Source organism: Poecilia formosa, unplaced genomic scaffold (assembly GCF_000485575.1).
Source record: "Poecilia formosa unplaced genomic scaffold, Poecilia_formosa-5.1.2 Scaffold48, whole genome shotgun sequence".
Lineage (NCBI taxonomy): Eukaryota > Metazoa > Chordata > Actinopteri > Cyprinodontiformes > Poeciliidae > Poecilia > Poecilia formosa.
Window position 1 is genome coordinate 258663 of NW_006799987.1, and position 17841 is coordinate 276503.

At 41.0% G+C, this 17841-nt stretch overlaps 1 long non-coding RNA gene across 1 annotated transcript in view; it reads right to left on the reverse strand.

Moving 5' to 3' along the window:
- The window catches only part of LOC103138212 (uncharacterized), a 35507-nt gene extending 17666 nt beyond the window's left edge, over positions 1-17841 (reverse strand). Inside the window, exon 1 of the long non-coding RNA XR_476267.2 lies at positions 17639-17841. This is a non-coding gene — a long non-coding RNA (uncharacterized LOC103138212). The remainder of the gene's footprint in view (positions 1-17638) is intronic.

The following is a 17841-nucleotide window of genomic DNA, read 5'->3' on the forward strand; positions in this document are numbered from 1 at the left end:
CTCTGATTCATCTAATTGGTTCTCCTAGTGAAGAAGCACTGACCCGCCGCCCAGCGCTGCTTCCTCCCGCCTGTGGCCCCCTCAGTGGCCCTTAGACCTCATGGCTCCGGCTCCATACCTGCACTAATTTTATGCGCTTCTGCACACTGAACTCTGCTTCACCCCTGGTAATGATCGGACTCGACAGGACCAGACTGAGCGGGTGAAATACGACACAATCTGATGCAAGCAGTGAAGTTTAAGGTCTGTTTATGAAACGGGATGTAAATGAGGTGTTTCTCTTTTCTTCACTTTCTTATGTATCCTCTTGTGGATTTTAAACACTGTGAGATACAAGTCCAAACTAGAAGTTAAGGTGATACTTTCTCTCTAAATTCACAAGTGCAGATTTGTTTGCCTCCCTTATAATCATCTGAACTGGTGGTGAGATAAATGTAGATCCTCATTTGCCACATTCCTAGTTTTTTTTATTTTTATGTTTTATGCATTTCTTGTTGCCATTATGCTGCAAAATCTCTTCCTTATGTAGAGCAACACACATTTGCCAAGTTTAAATGGAATATTCTATTGTCTTTCCTATTTTTGAGGGAAAATGTGTCCTTTTTTAAAAAAAATATTATTCACCAATTAGTGTAAACACTAAAGACTAGCAAAAAGCAAAAATAATCTACAAAATAAATAACCAGATAGTAGGAAATGCATCATATCTATGAAACATTTGCGCTTTTAGATAGATTTTTACCCAGAATGCAAATAGAAAAAACCGTGAGTGAAACGGTGACTGGGACTGACGAGTATATATTCCATTGAGGGAAAGTTAGTTTCACATCTGCTCAAGAGCCCCCCTGGTGGTTGAACAAAAATCCACATATAAACCGGAAAATACAATATATGAAAAAAAAAAACACTGAATGCTCTCTGGTATGAGGAGGCGGGCCGGATCCGGCATTATCCGGGGGCCGGGACCAAATGACGTGGCGGGCCGGATCCGGCCCGCGGGCCGTAGCTTGGGGACCCCTGATTTAGAGGGATAAATAAGTCTTTAACCCTATCTACACACTTCTGCTAATGCGCTAATAGAAGAGCTAATTTTTTGTTTAGTGGTTTTGTAACTTTTAAAATGTTTAGCACACTTAGCTTAGCTGCTAAATTTACTTGTCTTTTTTTTAACTTTCACTTGAATAAAGTTTGACATCCTTGTTAAAGCTTTAGTTAGAGACTGAAGAATGGTTGATGTAGTTAGATGTTTATATTCATGCTCTTATTTTGGAGGGGGCAAAGACTGTTTATGCAGCAATTGCATTTGCTCTCCAAATTAAAACACTTAATTATTATAAAGTCAAATTCAATTGGTGCTCCTTGTTTGTAGTCCTATAATTTGAATTGAAGTTAGCGCTTTAGCATTAGCTTCCTTTAAATACCATGGTGGTATAGCACGTTAGCAGGGCTAATATTTATGATTAGTATTGTTATGTTGTAATTTATTTTGTAAAGTGTACTAGTCTGATGCAGCCACCCTGTGCTTCACAGTTGGGATGACATTATTAAAGCTTCCTCCTTGTGTTAGTGGTAATTACAGCCAAAAAACAAATTCTTGTTGTTTCTTTGACGGCAGGATCTTTGTTCTGCAACATATGATTGTATGAATCCAGGGGAATCTTGTTAAATAGTCTCAATGCTGCATTTCTCTGCTTTACTGCGGCACAAACTCAGCCTTCTGACCCACAAGGACGTAAATAATCCAAAATATGAGAACAGTAAAGTTTGAGAACTAGACAGGAAGCATGGTGGAGCTGAGAGGGAGTTTTGAAATGGAGTCAGCCGACAGGGTGAGAGCGAGGCTGGGGAGGGGGGCTGGACCGCCTCAGAAACAAAAACTGGCCTTCTGAAAGAGCTTCAGTCAGGAAGGCACAGTGGCTGCTGGGTAATTTATAGCACAGAAAGGCTTGTCGGGTGAAAAACATTATTTTAGCGGCCCCCACAACCTAATAGAAGCCAGATGTGGAGGACTTAACAAAGACCATTCCCCCCTTCTCTTTCTCTGCCCGTCTTTTGCTCACCTACTTTTTTCTTCCTTCCTTCCTTTCCAGCTCTACTTCCCCCTCCATCTCTCTCTCTCTTTCATTCCTAACTTTAGGCTTCTCCTGCATATTTTTCCTTGAGAGTGTGAGATGCATGGGGAATGTGCAGGTTTCTGAGCCTTTCTGAACAGATCCTCGGTTTATCCCGGCTCACTTTCACGTGGGCAAACCAGAGCTCTGTGGCTGCTGATGTCATTTTACAGCAGCGTTGGACGGCCTGGCAACACTTTACCCACTGCTGGAGGTATTTGTTTGAGCCGTTCAGTACAGATTCAGTGCTTTAAAGTGGTTCCTGCACCTTCGAATGCTATAAAGCTGTGATTACCTGATCCGGAAGACAAACCGAGCCTTTTATAAAGGGGACCTATTATGCGAAATTCACTTCTTTTTTTTTCAAGTTTTTATTCTCCCATTTGGGTCTCAACTGCTTCTAAAAACAACCCGAGTGCTTAAAAAAGTTAATGTCTTTTTGTGTCTAGAAGACGAGCCATTTCAAAAATGTAACGTAAGAAATCAGCAGGCCCTGCCTGTTACCTAGCAACCCCAGCTAGTTACCTAGCAACTCCAGCAGAGTTCCACCTGTCACCTGGCAACCCAAGCAGAGTTCCAGGACGTTTGGTTAGCTGGTTTTACCACTGTATGAAGAAATACTGATGGATTATTCCTAAAATTTACATCAACAAATTCTAAGTATATTTATTTCTATAACTTAAAATATTACTGTTATAAGTATACCTAATTTCCGAGACAATGTTATAATTCTTTTAATGATTAACAACTGTCATGGAATGTAGTTCATAGATTATTATTCAGTAATAAATTGTGGACTGGTCTGTCAATGCACAATCAGCATGGGCTCTTCACAGACAAAAAAAAGAGACATTTAAAAAAATAATCTGATGTTTTATGAGATTAACTAAAAGTGTGATTGCAGAACTCAATGTGTTCATGGAAAACATTAAAAGCGCTATCTTTCTTCACACAGTCACATACATGTCACATACATTTACTTTAAAATCTATCAAAATACGTTTAAATTGTTTCTTTACTTATTGTCATTCTCTTTAAATAATTATTTTTACAATTGCAGTGACATACAAAAAGTAATAAAAATACCATCCTTGGTATTACTTCTTTTAGTAATAGTAATAAGTACTATTAGTAATAAATTAGCCGATGCTACGGATCGTGAAATGAGAAACGTATTTGATGAGTATGGGGGGGCATGGCCAGCAGCAGATTATTTGGATTTAAAGTGACAGAGACCCTAAAACAGCTCAAAATAAGCAGAACTGAGCAGACTAAAATCTCATTATCAAAGAGATTTTGTCCAAACATGTTCTGAATAGCCCACAGATCCATCCTAACATGTTCAAGGAAGGATAATAGGTCACCTTTAAAGCTGCAGAGCCATATGCAGCAGCCAAACACAGTTGGATGGGAAAGTGGGACAGATGTTTCAAGTCTGTTTGAGGACATTAATCACTAAAATGTGTTGAGCGAGAGCGCTGCCAGAGAGAAGGTTCTGCGGTCCTTCCAGCAGAACGGTTTCACTTCCAAAGTCAACACATTATGTAAATTGAATAAGATTATTTTCACTCTTCCCTCAACACTTACATCATCAGCTGGGAATAAAAGCTGGAGGTTGCAAGTCGCCCTGCAGCCTCAGAAGACCTTTGGCGGTGCGATGAAGGGCGTGGAGTCAGGACAGGTGTTCCTGAGAAGGTTTTTGCTCCATGGGAGCGACGTGATGAAAACTTTTATTGAAATTACAGCAGCATTTTAGATGGTCAAACTGCCAAGGCAAACTTCAGAGAATCCAACAAAGAAAAAGATAATAAAAAGCAGCGATTTCCCCCCCTAGAAGCTTCCCATAAAAGATTGCTGGAGTAAATAAAGAAGAAATAAAAGGAAAAAAGACTTCAAAATAAGAGCATAAATATCAACTTCCAACTTTATAGTTGATAACCAAAACTTAGATGTCAAACTTTATTCAAGTGAACAATACCAAACAGTCAAGTAAATTACAGCTACATAATTGATCAGGTAAAGTTTGGGGGGGTGAGCTAAACGTGCTAAACATTTAGCAAAGGCTGGCTAAAGCGCTAAGCTAAAACTCTGCTGTGCAATTAGCTCATTAGCGGAAGAGTACCCACCACACCAAGAAGGGTTTAAACTTCGGTACATAACTAATGAACAGTAAAGTTTGATGTCTTAAATATACAAATACACTGTCCTTAGCATCTCTAATGAATGCGACTCCTTTAAGGTTTTTACTTTGTTTACCACTTCCAAAGTGATAAACGTAGCAAACGTAGCAGCAACGCTGCAACTGCATTGCTTTCACACAACGATTATTGCAGCTAAAGGCTAACTGTAGCTGATCAGATGAAACTGTGCCTGAGTGCCTGGTCTCATCTGCTAGTCCTCGCTTTCTGTGTGTGTGTGTGTGTGTGTGTGTGTGTGTGTGTGTGTGTGTGTGTGTGTGTGTGTGAAAGCAGCGGTTATAGCAGCTCGGCGAATGACAGTGTGTCTGCGGCGGTCAGAAACTCAAACCCTCTGATCTCGACTCGGAGTCTCCTGCCTCCCAGCTGTCACCGAGCCTCTGGCATCCCACTCAGCCCCCAGCACCCTCCCGCCGGCTCCCTTTGAAGGCCGCTGCCCAGGAAATTGAAAGATGTTTTCAAACAAAGACAAGTGAGGAGAGAAGAGCAAAAATAAAAAAAAGAGAGACCAGTTGAGCAGTTTGTGAAAAGAAGGCGATGGAGAGATTTAAAGTTACAAAAAGGGACAACTCTGCTTTTGCATTTGGTAGAGAGAAAAATAATTAATCCAAAAGTTACCAAGAATTTAGAAAAAAACTAATTAACATTTTTACTCAGAAGAAGAAACATTTGCAACTGGAAGCTTTGACACCTGAAAACTAGTTAATTCATCATCATCTATTATGACCTGTTTCACATGTAGAGAAAAATTAAGCCTTCTTTTCTCATTAAAGCGTTTTTTACGTCTAAATCTGTACCATCAGTTTGGTCAGAAAAAAGAGAATTCTGGTCTTAAAACCTCGGTCTCAATTCGATTGAATTAACTCTATCATAAGTATACCAGAAAGCAGGAAGTGGACTACAACGCAGGGAATTCTGGGTAAATACAACCAAAACAAACATGCTAGTCTGTCGCTGGCTGGACAAATGGCTTCTTGTGTTTGCCAAAGATAAAAGAGAAATCCTACAACTGCTAAAATCTGACGTCGCTCCATTTGTGTTTACATTTTGCGAAGAAGGAAGATACGCTCAGTGTCTTCTTCAGAGGTTTTTCTGTTGCTTCCTTCAGTAGTTTTTGTTGCAGTGCCCCCGCAGGCAAGGAGAGGAACAGATTTATAAAAGAGTTTGGTTTGTTTGACACAGAGAAGCGTGAAAGCAAATTGCAGCAGCAAAACATTCCAACTGTAGACGATCAGTGTGATATGATCTGTGATAAATTAGTAAAGAATCACTTTCTCAACAAAACTTCAGCAATCCACATTCGAAGAGGTGGAAAATGTACATTTATTTCACTGAGATGCCCTTGTTTTGTACAGGTCTCCTTTTCTTTGTCTTTCTGGGAAATTTAAAAATAAAAACAATTTTGCACAAAGAAACTAAAAACAGGACTTGCAGGATTTAGGATTGCTGCATAGATCCATACAACTGCAGGGATAAAAACATAATCTGTACCTCAATATAAATGGTATTTACTTAAAATGAGTCTTAACTGTTATACAGATGGACATATTGTATACTATTCCCTTCTTATTTTTGTTGTCCTTTTTCTGCTGTCATTTCAATAATAACTACCGGACTATCAGGTGTAAAAACTTTATTTTGCCTAAGCATTCAGTCTTCCTATAGTATGTAGCTGGACAGCAGTACAGAAATGTGCAGTTTTCAGTTTTTATCAACGTGGAAGCGAGTTAGAGATACATTTAAGTGTGTCATTAATGGAAAAAGATCCATTCAGGGCTCAATGACCTGATTCTCTGAAGCATGCAGGAGAATCTCTGGTCCAGTCGAGCTCCTTTCACGCCTCCGATACAATGCAGAAGTGTGCCAGAGCGCCGGGGTTTCCGTGGTTTACACTGCAATAACAGTTAGACGGGACGGGGGCCAGGCGCAGGGCAGATGGTTTTGGTTTGGCCCAACAGCCGCCAGGCCAGAGGACAGGCAAACAAACAGTGATGGACAGGTGGGCGTCTCGGAGGGCCGCTGCCAGGCAGACAATCAGCCGGAGAGCGGCAGCGGACGCTTCAAACTGGCACCTTGGCACCAAACGCCCGACTGACAGCGCAAAGCAAACAACAACGTCGGCTCGCTTAGATGGAAACCAGAAGGAACACCAGTTGTTCCAGTGGACTAAGTAGAGAATCTGGTTGGTATTCATACACAGGGCCGGAGTTAGAAGATTAAGGGCCCCTGGGCAGGAGCCAGTTCTAGTTAGCCAAGATTAAGTCTTATAAAAAGACGTTTTCTCATAATTTTAAGACATTGTGGTAAAACTGTGCCTTTCCTCTGCTAATATTATGACTACAATCTTGTAATTAAACAAAAATGTTCATAGCCTGGCACTAATTCTCTGTCAAACAATTCACAGAAGAGACGACTGAAATAAAAGCCACTTTTTAAAAAGATTTTCTCTCTTCTGGAATTTCTTTTAAAAAAGAAAGCAAGAAAACAAGAGGAAAATTCATGATTCCATAATTTGCCGATGTTTTGATACTGAGCATTAATGCTTTGAGATGACATTCTCCTAATTTAGGAAAGTTACAACAGTTTCTGTTTTAACACTTAAAACAGTTTAAACACATGGGAATTAATGAGTTTTAATTCACATTAAAACAGTGAATTTAATGAGAAGTTAAAGTAACATAGCTAATAATTCTAATCTCTCAAACAACAGATACACAATTATACAACCATACATCTTTGAAAAGCAAACGTAGAGCCTCATGCACAACCAACAGGAATGCAAGAAGTGGTTTCTGGATGGTAAGTCAACAAAAAAGAACAATTGTCTTTTCCAGCAGCCATTGTACAGTGCAAACAACAGTGAAAAACAAGGTGACCAAAAGTTCTGGAACTCAGCTTTGGTTGCTAGGTAACGAGGCTCGGCTCTTCTGCGGTTGCAAGGTTACGGCACAGTTCCCGTTAAATCTGACTCAACATTTGGGAGGTTTTTGAAGCAGCTTATTTTCCAGATATCAAAAAACATTTGGTATCTGGAAATACACCAAATATTTTTTTTAAAATAAGTATTTAAAAAGATACCTATTTTTTAAGTATTTGGGTTGTTTTTGGAAAGCCAATGGAAGGATAAAAACATGAAAAAAGTAGAATTTGACTATCAGGTCCCCACTGAGTGATTCTGTGATGTTCTTGTCAGTCAGGCTAATAAAGGCAGCCGTCCCTCTGCGCTCACAGATCACCTTCCTCAGTTACACTCAGGCACCAGCTGGGCCATTACGCAGCTAAATTTGAGTAAAAACATTAAAGCTGTGTAATTATGGACTAAAGCAGCTTAAGAAGCTGGAAGCTCGATTACGGCGAGTCTGCTTCCCCAACGCCTGAGAGTGCTGAGGTTTTATTTCTGTAACAACAGCCTGACATGTGATCGGTTTGAGGAACCGACGCTGTAAATTAATCCGCTGCTGTGCTAACAAGGCGTCCTTGGATGATGTTATTCACGGTTCATGAATTTTCTTTATTTCAAGCAAAACATTTTGACTGTTTTTAGCTGTGTAGCAGGGTTGGGAAGTGTGGTGATGTTTTATAAGTGATTTTCCAGGATGACATGAAGAAAGTGAAGAATGGAAAAGAAATGTGTCTCCAGGCTCTTATTATTTACATTAGTTCTATGTTATTATTTTTTGTCTTTTTTTGCAGTGGCAGTCTAGCATGAGCTGTCCACCCTACCCACAACCAAAACAAACCCACTAGAGAACATAGAGATGAGAGGATGGACAGTTAATAGTAACTTTTTTGGAAAAATATAAGAATAAATGTCTTGGAAAAATCAATTAATTTTATATGTTTTAAATTCTCAACTTGTCAACGTGAAACGTAATTTCATACATTTTGATTCCAATCTTGCTATAATGTAAACCACTCCCATTTAGCTGCTTTTGTTAGATGCTATCTCTGTTTTAAACCACCAAAAAACACTGTAGAAAAAGCTGGGTCAGTTTACTCAGCCTTAAATCCAGCGAGATCGCTAGGCTAATGAACCGATGAAAACTCCTTTTACACATACAATAAAAGTTTTACAAACATCAAATTAAGTTTTAAAGTATGTTTGATCAATTTAGAACTACTTAGTAAAAAAAAAAAAAAAGTGCATTGTTTCAGCCACCCCTGCAGCCACTAGGCAGTGCCACCCTGGGCTAGAGCCATGTCCCACATATCTAAAAACCACTTCTGCCTGCTTCTTTATCATTTCAACATCTCCTCCTTCACTTCCTACTCGACAGCCATAGCTTTTGAATGATTTAGCTGTGGTCTGCTTAAAAGTAGAGATGCATAGTTCTGCCGGTTGCCCTCGTTGAGGTGCCGCCCTGGGCAAGAGCCAATAACTAAAAGCCACCTCTGCCAGCTTTTCCACCATCTCCTCCTCCACTTTCTAATCAACGGCTGTAGGTTTTGTGACCTTCTCCTCCAGGTGCAGAGGTCAAAGGTGAGGGCTTTCCTGGTGCGGCAGGAGGAGGTCGGGACCTCGGCTCTGTGGTATTCTGGTGTCACTATGGCAATCACAATGGAGCACTGAGTTAGGACAGGTATCCCCCTGGGGCTGTAAATAGCACATATAGTCTCATACTGATCGGGGGGTTTGCTGATTGTCTGGTGTGGCTCAAAAACAGGAAATGAGTGTATAAGGGAAAACAAAAACAGCGAAATGGGAAAAGATAATTGAATTTTAGGAAGAAAGGAATGCCACTGACTGAGGGCTGGAATCTCATATCCAGCTTAAAGTCCTGCTAAACCACCTAAAGTCAGACGTCTACAGGGACATTTTTGTTTTCTAATTAGTTTCTCAAACCGTTTCAGAGCTGCTCTGGGAATAAACAGAAAAACATGCAATAAAAAGCTAAAGAGATCCTCAACGATGAGTCTTATCGCACCCACCCTTTGAAATCCGAGCTCAAAGGACAGACAGACAACTCCTCAGCTCTTCAACAAAGAGAACAAGCTCTTCTTGGCCCCTGAAGGCAGCGCATGGTGACACGATCCTGACGCCGAGCCAGCAGTGGAACAAACACCCCGACGGTCCAGACAGAGAGGAACACCAGGAGAAACCGAACCAAAGAGAAACTTTCAGTTTGAGCCAACAAAAAGTGTCAAGTTCCACTGCAACACATGTTTAAAACACCTCAATTTGTTTTGTGCTATTAGGCATATTTGATACACAGAATCAGTACATATAAATTATTAAGTTTTGCTTCAGATTCTTAATTGGATGTAGAGCTGGACTTTGACTAGGCCATATTAAAATATGAATGTGCATTAATCTCCAACCTAGTCTCACAGCTTTTACAGGTTTTCACAGCATTTTTAACTCCACTCATCTTCTTTTCTCTGTCCATCTTCCCAGTTATTCCTGAAGACTATCCCCACATCCTGATGCTGCCACCACTGTGTTTCACATTGAGGATGTGTGATCCAGCTCATTTGGAGTGTTAGTTCTCCGTGTTCGCCATGACGTTTTTCTCTGACAGCCCTAAAAAATTAAACTTTTTGTTTTCACAGGACTTCTCAGTGTATATCCAGCTATTAGTGAAGGTTTCAGAAGATTTTTAGAGGAAATTAATGAACAAACAGCATCATGAAGACCAGAGGAAACACCAGAAAGCAGATTTAAATGTGCAGATGAAGAGATGGAGAAGTTTGAAACAGAGACAGGTTGTAAACCTAAATAAAATGCGAAAGATCAGATGTGAGCAAAGCTACAGCTCCGCCAGACTAGAGGCAGAAGCAATTAGGAAACACCTGTTTGAACTGCAAGTCTGGAGAGATCTTCATCTGAACTACTTTTCAGAGAATGGTTGTAAACGGCACAATAAGGAGCATAGTGATGATGTGCTGAGGGTCTGAAGTGTCAAAAAGAGCAGGAGCTTCTTAAAGAGAAAGTAAATTTTTTTAAGTCGTGTTTTATAACAACTGGAGATAAAAATGTTACTTGATTGTGCTATAGAATGGCACTTTGTGGTGCCCCTTTTAACTTTTGAGCTACACAAACCTTTGAATACACCTTTCCCACTGCCAAACATGGTGGTGGCAGCAATATACTGTCATGCTGTGGGGATATTTTACTTCAGACATGACATGGACTACAAAAAGAGGCTCGTAAGTCTTTTTTCTGTTGATATTTTACATAAAAACCCAGTAAAATACATTTTTTGCCAACTTAAAATGTAATTATGTCAAATTAAAACCAACTATTGCTAAGACTTGCTCATTTACACAGTTTATATGTTCTGAGTGACCCACAGATCAAAAGTACTTCATTTAAAATGAAATTGGCAAGAAAAAACTTGGAATTATTTGGAAGCAACTGGCTCACCCACCTTCATTTTTGCTGATTTAATTCCCCAAAAACAAAGCGATGAAACTATAATCTTTATATTGGCTTGATTTTTAATGCAAAAATCAGATTTTTGAGGGACATTTCTACATTTTCCCAGTGTTTTCCCTCCACATTAGCTAAAGCTAACTGATCCGTCCTAACGATCCAAAACGGAGTCGGAAACCGGATCCAGCGGCTCTTTCTGCACTCTGTCAGGCGATCCAAGGAGGAACAACGGACTCAGGTGTGTACAAAATAAAGAAATGGGCAGCCACTTCCCATATCTTAAGGAGGGACGGGAGGGTGGGGGTCCTGCAGTTGCCCCCAGGGCAGGTCGAAGTCCCTGACCCCGTGACCTCATCCTGAAAGAAGGGAATTTTAGGGAGGGAGAGGGAAACATGTCTGAGCATAGAGAGGAGGAAAGGGAAACAAAGGCCAGACACAAGCATGGTAGCTTACCAAGTATATTTAATATATTATTATAATTCATAGAAAATAAAAATAAACCATTTGTTGAGCTACCTGGGCAATTTTTCTCTTATTTTTCTGCCAACATGATGGCATCCTGACCCGATAGCAGCAGATCAGACACTCCTCCCCTGGAGCCACTCCAGACGTTTGTTCATGTCTGTTGTTCTTCACGTTTCATCTTCACTCTGGATTAAAGAGCCCGGATGACCTCTCACCCCTCATGCATCAGTCTTCACTAACCATGTGTCCTCCAGATGTGGATGCATCTGACCCCGCCGCTGCAGCTAAAATCCAGACCGCTCAGCAGATGGCAGCACCCCAGGCTCATCCACAAACACCAAATTTTATTTAAGATAAAAATAAAACTGCATTTTAAATAGCATTTTAAGCTTTTTGTTTTTGGTACTTTTTCCAAAGTTAAAGGGGGCCCATTATCCATAACTCACATTTTCCACGTTTTTATACTTCCATTTGGGTTCTAAAAACAACTCAAGAGCTCAAAAAACTAAGTTAATCTTTTTTGGTGTCCGGAAAATTAGCCATTTTATAAACCTTTGGAATATAACATCACAAATCAGCAGGCACTGCCGCTGACCTAGTAACCCCAGCAAAACACTCCCTGTTACCAGGCAACCCCAGCAGAGTTCTGCCCGTTACCAGGCAACCCCAGCAGAGTCCCGCCTGTTACCAGGCAACCCCAGCAGAGTTCTGCCCGTTACCCGGCAACCCCAGCAGAGTTCCGCCCGTTACCAGGCAACCCCAGCAGAGTTCCGCCNGGCAACCCCAGCAGAGTTCCGCCCGTTACCAGGCAACCCCAGCAGAGTTCCGCCTGTTACCATCCTAGCACAGCAGAAGCTAAGATCTGCAGTCTTCCTGAAGGTTCAGCCAATCAGCACCAAGGTCAATAAATGGCGCTCATGGATTGGCTGTTTTGCGAATGGCAGATATTAGTGTGTCAGGTAACATTGTGCCTTACTTTGCTGGATTTGAAATAGTTAAAAGTCTGTCCTTCTGTTTTTTACGTCTGTAAACTACTTTGAGTTTCACCTGACTCCATAAGAAGTGATCCATCAACAAAGACTGATAGGTTATACTGCTTTTATTATCTGCAAATCTTAACTGAGCAGTGCGTTTTAACCAGAGACTCTAAGCAAATCTTTAAATGTTGTCTGAGTCTTTAGGCTGGTAGTGACAGCAGAAACTAAAATATAACTTTTCAAACAGCATCCAAGTCCCAAAATGTGGCTTTGAAGCAGCTGACAGAGAGAAGTTACAACCCTTCAACAGTTTTCTCTGTGAAGCCTTGAAACGCAGGAGAAATGGATGAGTAAAGGAAGCAAAGAGGCACACTGTGATAATGAAAACCATCCAGAGCGACGCTTGGAAGAACGCAGCTCTTTCCAGAGGCCTTGTCCCTCTTTAGCTCCTGCAGAATGATGGAGAGGGATTTCCGGGTCATGGGAGTAAAGGAAGCAAAAATCCCAGGAAGATAAATCACTGCTCATTGGTACATTCAGCAGAATATGCAAACTCCATCCTTGTTATGGGATGTAGCAAAGAAACTAATTGATATACAGCAGTGGTTACCATAAGGAGTTAAAGAGAGCAAAAGCAAACAACCCGCGTCCAGCAGGAACCTGCAGGTATTCCCAGGCCAGACTAGACACATAGACCCTCCACTGAGTGCTGGGTCTTCCCTGGGATCTCCTCCCAGTGGGACATGCCCAGAAAACCTCCAAAAGGAGACACCCAGCTGCCTGAACCACCTCAACCGACAGCAGATAAACAGCCGCTCCACTCATCTCTAATACGCAGTTCACAGGGCGAGATACTTATGCCAATTTCTGTCCTGATTTGCCTGAAAAGGAATATTCACAAAACATGTAAGATAATCGCCAATCTAACCAGGAGCAAATGTCCTTGTAAATTCAATACAAGATCAGGTCACATTAAAGGTCACGATAGTCAAGCTAGAAAAAAACTGAACAAGTTTGGCTTTATTGAAAAGGTTGCCAGGAGAAATCGTTGTCTCTACAGAAAATACCACAGAATGGCTTAGGTTTGCAACGTTGTGTCTGAATGAACCACAGGACTTCAGCAACAATGTCCTTTAGACAGATGAGACGGTCATGATGCGCAGCACAATGTTTGGAGAAAACCAGAGCAAATTGAACTTAGTTTATTTATATAGTGACAAGTTACAACAAATGTCATCAGAAGGCACTTTTCAAGACAACCAGACCCAGATTTCATGTTTATAAAGTTTCAGTCCAATACAACCCAATTACATTCACAGATGCAAGCTCTTTTATAGGAATTTCTGTTTGTTTTAGTAATGCGCTCCAGTCAAATGCAGTTTATAATGCTAACTGGTAACAAGTAACTTCTAGTACAAAGTTTAAGTCTGTATTGCAACCAGGGGACTTGGGCACCTAGAAGTCACAAAGTGGACCACCATCTCTACTGTAAACTGATTGACCCAAACTGGGTCATTCATGCACTAAGGCAAGAAGAGTTGGGGAAAATTAATTCACAACAAAGTGAGAGAAGGTTAAAGTCAACCTGACAATGGAGTACACCAGAATGTACTCCATTACATTCAGGAGCAATGTCCTTTAGATAGACCAAAGTGGACCATGGTGCACAGTGCATGTGGTCATACCAACTATCAATAGTGGTGGTGGAGGATTGATGATTTGGGCTTGTTTTGCAGGCTCCTTAGGCCCTTTAACCGTTTTTTCCCCAGTTAGCTCCAGCCAGATTTGATCTTTCCCATGTGTTAGAACAACCTCACTGGTGGTACAATAGGCTGGTGTACACAAACAGTTTGATTAGCAGTAGATTGCATTCGTTGATTGGCCCGTCGATTTACGTCACTGAGCGAAGACAGTACTAGCAAAACTCCTAGAAGAACAACATCTCAACAACCACTTTCAATCTGAAAGAAGACCGTAGTAGTAGAGATGGCAAGTTGCTAAACAATTTATTCCATGGTCAAACCTTGAGGTCTAAACGTTTTAGCCCCCATGCTGACATAGAGCAATCCTCCCCCAGTCATTCCAGGGCATTAGTCAGCAACTAACCAATCAGCGTCGCAAGTACATGCCCCTTATCTCAGACAATATTGACAGTATTTATCATGGCAAACACGCTGCGGTCAGAGAGATTTTTAGGGAAATAATAGATAATCTCAGTCGAAGTTATCAGTGGGGAATATGCAATCCCGACAGCCATTACCCAGAACATGTAGAGGGTTGAATACAATTTATTACATTTCCAAAACCAAAAAGGAGTCTGGAATAACACAAGAAATGGATCCTGGACCGCAGCCCACCTCATGTCCAGCTGAATGAAACTAATCGATGGGAACTACCACATGTTAGTCAGCAAGAAGGTAACTGGTAGTAAACATCCCATTTTTGTCATAACGACAAAATCAAGCTCTGTAGCGGTGAGTAAAGAAAACTATACTTAGGTATCCCCTTTGTCATGAATGCTGCTTTAACCTAAACAATGTAATATATTATCTGAAAGTAATCTGGCTAACAGCTTAAGAGCTCTGTGCTAATGGATCACTCAAAAATATGTCTTGGATAACGCATTGAGTTCCGTTACCTCTGCCATAATAACAGTTTGTCTTCGTTTGCTCTACTTCTGCAAGTGGGCGGGGCAGGCATCATGTCAATTGTGGCATGAAGACCGCATACAGCATCAACTGGACCAGGCAACCCACAACCAACAAATATGCCAAGAGATTTCTAAGAAACTGGTGGCCCAAAATGACATCATCAGAGCCCATATTCACACCCACATAGTGAGGAACACAATACCAATGGAGACTCACCCAACATGAATGGTACTGAACAAGACAGGAACAAACTAGAGTGAAACTTGACAATACAGAACCATAAATTCATCTGAAAGTATTTTATATTTAAACAGCTGAAGCTCAAAGTAGGTCAGGTGTGGAAGACCAAACGTTTTCCACACAGATGTCAGGGAGTGATAAAGTCATCCTAAAATTACTATTTCAAATTATTGCTAATGAAGGTGGTTCTAAGAGCTGCGAAGTCATATCATGTAGTTAGCACACACATCTTTTTCCTTTTGGCTTCATCTTTGTTTAATAAACAATGACAGTGCAGAGTCTGTTTTGTGTTTTTGTACACTCAATCCTTAAATAAATTGTTTAAATTTTACAACCTGGTAAAGACCAGATCATGATATGTAACCATTTTATATTTAAAGAGGACATACTTTATTTTTCACCTGTTTACTTCTCACACTTTTTCACACTGCAGGAAATGCAAAATCTTTCTTGAATTAAACGGATTATGCAAAATTCACATTTGGGACGTTTTCATACGTCCATTTGGGTTTTCCTCTACTTCTAAAAACAGCCCCGGTGCTAAAAAAAATGAATGGAAAAAGTTTCATTGGCAATTAATGTTTTATGGTGTCTGGAAAATGAGGAGCTTCAAAAAACCTCCTGAATGTGACGTCACAAATAAGAAGGTCACCTAGCAACCCCAGCCTGTTACCTAGCAACCCCAGCAAAGCCCAGTCCATCACCTAGCAACCTAAGCTGAGCGTCAGCATGTTTGGTTAGATGGTTTTACTGCTGTACAGTGCCTGCTGAAGAAGACAAATGTTGTCCACTTGCTGTCTTCTTGTTAGTTGTGCAGGAGGCTCCACTTCTGCTTTTCAAAAATGTGCGGTTGTATAATTGCGCTTCTGTTTGCAGCCATCTTCATAAGCTCAAAATAGGCAGGAGTGATCAGACTAAAATCTCATTTCCTAATAATGATTTCATGCAGAAAAAAATTTATGAATGCGTTTTGTTTAGTCCATAGACCCATGCTAACCTGCTCAGGGAAGCATAATGGGTCAGTCACCTTTAGCACCTCTTTCCTACCTGAGCTACACCTTCTTTCTCTCTAGGCTCTTTCTCTTGATCCTGAGCTCTTTCGCCTCTACTTTGGCTCCAGCATCCTCCTCAGAGCCAAAAATCTCTGAGAGCAGAGGGAGAAACCTCTTCTCGTGAAGGGGGCAAAAATGCTGAGAACAAGTCGGTCTGAGAAAGGAGGCCATTGTAGGGGGCTGGCCTGGGGACAAGTCACCCATTCAGATGCGGTCAGCCATGTACAATGGCTAAACTAACATCACTGACATTTGGAGTTGCCTGAGCTTTAGACTGAGAGGAAAGGGGAGGAGTACGTGGGGGGGAGGCTGGTGAGAGCAGCCGTGTTGGAAACGGCCCTTCAGAGGCACCAGCCATTGATCAAAAATTCATGTTGGTGGCTGGGATCAGACCAGCGTGCCCTCTGTTGGCTTTCATGTGCTGGAGAGGCAGGAGGAAGGAAGAACATCTGAGATATCTGCGCTTTTTAAAACCCAGTCCCATCGGACCTGACCGGGCCAGCGCCACCAGGCCACCCAGGGCCACATGGGGTCACCTGGGGCCAAACGGGTGATAAAGAACAGGCAGAAGCTTGATCAAAGCACTCTGATAGCACCACTGGCTACACTCTGTTGCTCACCATTAAGGGAAGCTGAGCTTTGATTAACAAACATTTAAGTGGCATTAATGGCAGCAACTAACGAGTCAATCTGCCGCTCTTGACTGATATGGATGAGGTCTGCATCGGTGACGGTACCAACCCACTAGGAGATTTTCCAAGGATTAAATTCCTTGCTAAATGGTTTAAATAGTACATGAGATCATAGTCCAAGAAGGAAGGAAGCAAAGGTAATTTCTTGAGTTTCTTAAGTAGCCAACTGGTTAAACATCAAACGTAAAACATCAAGCTTTGCTGGGTTCTATGAAATATTCTTATTTGAACTTAGATGGTTAAAATGAACTTTACGTGAGTTTATTTAATTAGACTGAACAGGATTAAATTGGAATAATGGAATTGTCTTTGTTCTCGTAATAGCTAGTTCTCACAGCAAGACTTATGCCGATTTTCGTCCTGATTTACCCCTTCCGAGAATCTAAACTGGACCCATCAAGCTAAATTCACATTTTGCACGTTTTGTACTTCCGTTTGGATCTCTACTGCTTTTAAAAACATTCCAAGCGCTTAAAAAAATATACACTGTCATTTTTTGGCAATAAATTAATACTTTTTGGTGTCAGGAAAATTAGGTACATCAAAAATCTCCTGATTGTAAAATCACATTAAACAGGCACTATAATGTTACCTACCAACCTCATCTAAGTCCAGCCCATCACCTAGCAACCCAAGGAGCTCCAGCATGTTTGGTCAGCTGGTTTTACTCCTGTATGGTTATATGGAGCAATTCATCTCAATAACGATAAACTAACAATAACATATCATTCTCCTGGACTGGTGTTTCACAATTATTTTCATTATCACTTTAATATACTTTATAATTACAGTGTTTGAAGAAAATGTGTACTTTTAGTTGAGAGTTATTGAACAATTACACACAACTGAAAGAGTTCAAAAGTATGAAATAACTTAACTTACAACGTCCTTGCTGAACCCAAAATGTAAACACAGTTTTTGGAAATGAGTGGCTCCTCTTTCTCCTGTACCAGCGCTACTATCGCCCCAGCATTTGAAACGTCCTCCATTTTCTTCTTCTTCTTCTTCTTCTTCTTTTCGTTAATGGCGGATTGCAAGTAACTTTTAGGTGCATACCGCCACCTACTGTACACGAGTGTGTAGCA